Here is a 7,270-nt window from a genome sequence, read left to right as displayed (position 1 = left end):
GGGCAGGATACAAATAAAAGGTTGTTGTTGTCTATTATTATTATTATTATTATTATTATTATTATTATTATTATACATTTGTATAACACTCTATAGCCACAGGTCTCGGAGTGGTTGGCAACACAAAATCACAATATAAAAATGCAAAATACATAATAAAAACAAAAACAAGAAGAACCCAGTAATCCCATCCACAGTATGGTGTCTGAGCACTTTAAAATAAATGTAAAGTATAGGATGCATAATATCTAATACACACTTTTGACAAAAGTTCCCCAGTATATTCTTGCAGAGAAGCTCATAAAATGTGGGCTGCACGAGGTTTGTAGCTGGTTGACTGACTGACTCCATAAGAGTGCTCACTAATGTTTCTGCATCCTCCTGGGGGGGAAAGTGCCAAGTGGGGTTGCTGCAGCCAAACATCTTTATAAATGACTTGGATGAGGAAATTGAGGGGGTGCTAATAAATTTTCAGATGGCACCAAACTAGGAGGGGCAATTAATGCCACAGAAGAGAGAGTCAGGATTCAAATGACCTTAACAGCTTGGAGAACTGGGCCCAAATGAACAAAATGAATTTCAGTAGGGACAAATGCCAGGTTCTACATGTAGGCGGGAAGAACCAGCTGAGCAAATATAAGAGAGGGGACAACTGGCTTGCTAGTGATACATGTGAAAGGGATCTAGATGTCTTAGTAGAGCACAAGCTGAACATGTGTCAACAGTGTGATACAGCAGCAAAAAGAGAGAGCTTATTCTATTGTAGGCTGCATCACCAGAATTATAGTGTCTCAATCAAGGGATGTAATAATCATGCTCTATTCTGCAGGATTATGGAATGGGGTATGTTTAGCCTGGTAAAGAAGAGACTGAGAGGGAGACATGACATGATAGCCATTTTCAAATATCTCAAGGGCTGTCACATGGAGGATGGAGCAAGCTTGTTTTCTCCTGCTCTGGAGGATAGGACCTGAATTGATGGCTTCAAGTTACAAAAAATGGAAATTATGACTAAAAATCAGGAAGAACTTTAAGAGCTGTTTGACAATGGAACAGACTCCCCCAAAAGCTGTTACTTGGAGATTTTTAAGTACAGGTTAGATGTCCATCTGTCATGGATGCTTTAGTTGAGATGGCCCTTGGGGTCCCTTCCAACTCTACAAGCCTATGATGCTATGAACCATCTTACTCTCCTCCTGTCACTCATCCTTCCCTGTTTTGAGATGGCATGGAGATTGGTTTGGCTTGTCTTTGAAATAACCAAGACAGAGTTGCTCCCAAAGAAGACTTTCAATACTCAAAACACACTGTGCAGCAAAGGATCTTCTGCTCAGCTATGAGGTCTCCTTGGCTTTTCGCTTCCAATTATTCTCGCTGGTCTGGTATATCTTGTTTTCTCTAGACATGGCGCAATAACCATGTGATAGTTTTGGTGTGCATGCATTTCTGCAGTGCAGTACATCATACAAGAGTACCTTTCCATAGTAATCCATAGGTTTCTGTCCCTATACTAGGTGTAAACAACCTGAGGCTACAGCCACAGTCACTCAGATATGATATGTCAATGTATGATTGTTACCCATGGAACAGTCAGCATCTTTCTTCCAGATACATTTTTAAGGCTTCCTGAATCAGGGGGCGGTGGAGGGCAGTGAATGTTTTATGCATAGCTGCACACAGTATGTATTATGCTTTTTGCTTCCGGCTCCCAGAATGCAAGGTCTAGGGATGCGAAGGGACAGGAAGCGATGCTTTCTGAGCGACTAACATGTGAGCTTATGAATTTCACAATTTCTTTTACCACTAATGTCAGACTAGGTGACTTGCATAATGAGCCCTGTCAAAATTTACAATGGGGCATGTTTTATTCAGCATGATGACCTAGAAATTCTTCCATTATTTCTAAGGCCTAATACGAAGTTGCAAAAACTTTTCAGCATTTTGGAAACGGGGCAAAAAAATAGGGGGGGGATCAATTATTGAAAGAGGTGCTGAAGAACAGAATGTACAAGGCCTATTCCTACATGTTGCCCTTATGATTATGATTATTTTAAAGTATGAATTCCCCCCTCATATAGAAATGCCGGTGTCCTGTAAATCACAATCCCTAACACAGTGTTTCCAAACCTTTAACAGTAGAGGCATCCTTCACCCGTACACATTAAATAGCTTATATTTAGAGTGTGCTAGAGGAGAATCTCTTTGTGGAAGGAGCAAACCTCAGTAGAACAACAGACACCCCCCAAAGTCAATCCTTGAAACCTCTGTGCAAAGCTCAGTCAATGTAGACAAGAACTAACCAACAAGGTGACTTCCATAAATTATTGGACTCGGTGTCCCATCTGCCCAGCCAGTGACCCATGGAAAGAGATGGTGGGATTTGCAGTTCAACAAACATCAGGAAGAACTTTCTGATGGCAAGAGCTGTTCAACAGTGGAACAGACTCCCTCAGGAGGTTGGGGAATCTCCTTCATTGGAAGTTTTTAAGCAGAGGTTGGATGGCCACCTGTCTTGGATGCTTTAGTTGATATTTCTGCATGGCAGAGGGTTGGACCAGATGACCCTAGGGGTCATCTTGATGGGTCTATGATTCTATGAAGACCTGATGAGCACTGTATTGGTTACCCTGGTGAAGACACAGCAGAGCTAGATGAGCCAATGGTCTGATTCAGTGTAGGACAACATTGGATCAGAGCCCTCTTCCCTCAGAAGAGCTCCCTCTTTCTCGCCTGTGTGACTCATTATTCAGTGTTTGCCTTCTGGTTTGGAAGGAGTCGGGTCTAGAGAGATCACCCTTGCAGAGAGACTACTGACAACCTCCATGGGTGGGTATTTTGAATGCATAAGAACTTTTAATGGTTAGAAGAGTCAATGTGGCACCTCGAGTGTGAGATTACTAGCTTCAGAGCCAAAGTTTCAAATCCCAGCTTGGCTGTGAAACTCACTCAATGACCCTGGACCAGTAAACGTATTTCAGCCTAACCCTCACAGAGTTGCTGTGAGCTTAAAATGGGGGAAGGATAATAATGCACATTGCCTTGAGCTACATGAAGAAAAGATGGATACAAATGTATAGAATAAATGTTTTTTGTGGTGCACTAACATGCCCTGGCACATTTGGGAATGATAACATCAACAGCCTTGGTTTATTTCACTGTGGAAATGCATCCTAGTCTTTACATTTATTTTAATGTGCTCAAATAATATCAAAGTAACAGAATTTGCTCTCACAGAACTTCATGTTCCCACCAGGAAAACATGGGCCAGCATTATGCTGAATTGCCACCTTGTTTTGGGTTCTGGGATCTAAAGAAGGTTATGCACATATTTAGATTTCCTCCTATTTCCCCCTTCTTCTTCCAAGGACCAACATGTTACACAACACACATTATTTATAGCTAATGTTTCAAGTGAAGGAAAGTGCTGTGGTCTATCATTCATAAAACATCAACATCAGGGAAGTTCTCCAAGCTTAAGGATTCCTAGGCTTGCCGTATTTCAAAAAGTAAAATTCCTGGCACCCCCAAAGTTTTTTTTTTGTTTGTTTTTTTTAGAAAACCACTGAAATTGTTAAGCGCTTGGGAGGGGGCTAAAAACAAACAAAAAGACCCCCCCCAGCATCTTTAATGATTATTACTCTTCTAGCAGGGAAAGAAAGGAATTTTTCTGGGGTGGGGAGAATGCAGAAAAAAACACAGGGAAAAAATGAAAATGGCCAGGCCCTAATGCACTCCTTTCTCCAACCTTACTTTCCTCTCTACTAAACCCCACCCAGCTGCTCAGGCCCCCAGCAACAGCCCTCAGAAACATGTAGTGAGGAACTACCCCCACAATCTCAATATTACTACAGCCTCCCCCCCCCACAGTTTGCTTCCTTTGCTATCCAGGCCTTGTTTAAACTCTTCCTGCACACCCCCACACCCCCGTTACATGCCCAGCCCCCATCTACACCTTGATGGTGCTGCAGCTGGAATGGGACGGTGGCCCTGAGCCACTGCAGCCCACCCTGCCGCCATTTACCGAGTGGGTGACCTGAACCAACAACGACACCTCAACTCCCTCAGGTGAGGTGGCTGTGCCAGCAGCTTCCGAGCACCCAGCTACAGATGCTCTTACGCTGCCACCATGACTGAACTGCCCATGGGACGCCCCTGGCACGGGGTCCCTTTTTCAACACACTAGGGGTGGCTAGACCACTGCATCACCTCCCTCTCTCCCCCGCCTCCTCACTCTCTCCCTCTCCCCCCGGCCAAGGAAAGTGACCTTTCATCACTTCTACTGCCACCGAGGCGCAGCCTCCCCTGGAATTTTTTTAAAAAACACCCCCAAAAAACAGGGGAGAAAACAGAAAAGAGACAAACAAACAAAAAACCGGGTTGCCATACGTTTAGGAAATTCCGGACATCTCTTAAAATTCCCCCTGGATGCCATTTTAGGCGTCCGATTTCCGTACATGTCTGGAATTTCCTGGACGTATGGCCAGCCTAAGGATTCCAAACCAAATAATTCATAATTTGTTTATTTTAGGATTTATTTCCTACCTCTTTGCATTGCTCTCAATGATAAAACAAAATAAATAAGAAAAAAGTGGCAGCAGATGACATAGTTTTAGAAGCAAACATCGTTTAGCGGTTGCTTTTTTAATGCTTGTCTCTACAACAATAGAAATGTCACATTTATGCTTTTTCTCCCGCTCTTCTATACAACATTTCTAAGGAGGAAAATCCCTCTTAGGTCAAAATTACACGCCAACACGGCAGATTTCCATTTTCAATTTCTTGATTTATTTATTTTTATAAAAAATATTCCAGAATGCATGTTGGTGCTGACAAACTCTGCTTGTCTACCTTAGTCTAGACCACTTATTTCATGCCATTTCAGGTCTGTGTTCACTTCATTAGCTTGTGTTGCTACTTCACTAATCACAAATACTCGAAAGACTCAATGAGACAGAGTCTGAGAAAGTTAGTGGCACTTTCTGTTAATTTGTATATGAAGCATTGAGCAGTTGTTTCAGCTGCTAAACTTTGTTTGCACTTTGGGGGATAAGCCCTCATAAATTGTTTCGATTGGGAAAGATGCCTTCAATCTCACTGAAGTGTCCTAACACACATTTCCCAGAGATTTGAGGGACCCTCTCAATTACTATCATAATTAAACTCTCTTTGCTCTCTTTGAAGAATCATTGAATGATGCGCTCCAGGAGGAATCTTAGCATTTGCCTCGAAAATCTCTGTTAAGCAACAATCCTAAATGCTATTCTTATGTACAACTCCATTCCTTGATCATGGACACATGAGCATCTTGGCTTTTGACCTGAAGAGCAACAAGCATCGGTGAATGTTTGACTTGCAAGAATAGTTCTCAGGTACTCAACATGCCCCTCGCCGTCACCTCCGCTTTCACTTCTCCCAGATGACATGACTTTACCTTGAGACTTGAAGAACACAGTTCCAAAGTGCTCTGGAGTCTCCATAGCTGTGTCTTCTCCCTCCAGGGATGGGACTGGGATTATACTATTTGTGTTATTTCCGCTGTGGAGAAGCCAGTAGCTCCCTCCCTAGAGAAGTTAGGCTGGCCCTCTCCTTGCTGTGCTTCTGCAGGCAGGTGAAGACTTCCTCATTCCAACAGGCTTTGGGAAATCAACTGCTATTAATTGAAGGTCTCATGCAATGCTGTGTTTATTGTAACTATTGATGTGTTTTAAACAGATTTTGTAGATACATGTTGTTTAAACTATCAATGCTTAATTGTATTTCAATGACTGAATTTTCTATGGTCATAGTGGTTCTTGTTATTATCTGTAAACCACCTTGAGTCCTGTTAGAGAAAAAGGTGGGGTATAAATTCAAAGTGTTGGTGCTGACCTTTAAAGCCCTAGACGGCCTCGGTCCTGTATACCTGAAGGAGCATCTCCACCCCCATCGTTCAGCCCGGACACTGAAGTCCAGCGCAGAGGACCTTCTGGCGGTTCCCTCACTGCGAGAAGTGAGGTACAGGGGATTTCTCAGTAGTGGTGCCCGCCCTGTCGAACGCCTTCCCATCAGATGTCAAAGAAATAAGCAACTATCTTACTTTTAAAAGACATCTGAATGTAGCCCTGTTTTGGGAAGTTTTTAATATTTTATTTATTTATTTTTATTTATTTATTTATAGTTAATGCTGTATTCTGTTTTTAATATCTGGTTGGAAGCTGCCCAGAGTGGCTGGGGAAGCCCAGCCAGATGGGCGAGGTAAAATTAAAATTAAAATTAAAATTAACAACCATAACCACAACCACAACCACAATGTTATTTCCCAGTTGTGGCTGATAGGACTGCTACTCTCAGCTGCGGAAACATGCTGTGTTGCTCCCTATGACTGAATGCTGCATCTGCCCAAACTTTCACCTGCCCAAGCTTCAAAACTATTCTCTTGGGGCGAGGAAAGGGGTAGACAGTGGTGATGACAGGTGCTTGGAGGATTGAGACAAACAGGGCTCCGTGAGCAAAACGCTGCTTACCTTTTTGGAGGACCTGTACTGCAAACAGCTGAGACATCCTTCGATGCCCGTTTTGCGCCTCTGTATCATGTTATGTCTGTCCACCTATCAACACTGCTAATGCCAAGCCACTCCTGAGGTTGCTATGAAGGGCAGCGTAAAAATATTTCAAAGTTCCCAGTTTATTATAGCAAGTATTGCTGCAGATGACTTTGGTGCTCCAAAATTCCTCGTATTCTTATTATTGATTTCAAAGGAAAGGGAGACAAATATTGGAGAAGGTGTTTGGATCCAAGAGGCAACCTGAGTCCAAGCCAGAGTGCGTGCCATTTCAGTAGTTCGTACACTTCCATCTTCTTATTTATTTTGCACAGTTTTGGGTGTCTGGTTGAATGACATTTGAACGTGTTTCTTATCCGAGCTGCTGTAAGTGGCTTGATTTCCAGTCTTCTTTAAAAATGCACCACTACCTGCTCTTCTCTCTTGTAGATGAACTGTAATGAAATTTGCTAAGTGCATAATGTGTAGGATCTGTTTTACAGCCAGATGGTGCACTTTGTATGCTGTGTACAAGAGCAGGCACTCTGGGTAGTTTATTATTACAGAAACCAACATGAATTATGCACACCCATCCTCCATGACCATATATCTGAAGTTGCACAATAATCTCCTTTCTTTTGCATGGCTAGTTCCCCCGCCCCACCCCCGGAGAAACCATGTAAGGAAAAGAAGTGAGGTGAATATTTCTCATTGGTTCAAAGTGCTTCAGTAATACTTTTCAGGGTTTT

General features: G+C 42.7%; 1 protein-coding gene across 9 annotated transcripts in view; it reads left to right on the top strand.

Annotated features, from left to right (window-relative positions):
• NLGN1 (neuroligin 1) overlaps positions 1 to 7,270 on the top strand; it is a 623,846-nt gene that overhangs the window by 465,478 nt on the left and 151,098 nt on the right. The window lies entirely within an intron of this gene.

The sequence above is a fragment of the Podarcis filfolensis genome (genome assembly GCF_964270895.1).
Source record: "Podarcis filfolensis genome assembly, chromosome: 5".
Taxonomy (NCBI): Eukaryota; Metazoa; Chordata; class Lepidosauria; order Squamata; family Lacertidae; genus Podarcis; species Podarcis filfolensis.
Note: the sequence above shows the minus strand (reverse complement) of the source record. Positions and strands in the feature narration are given on the sequence as shown.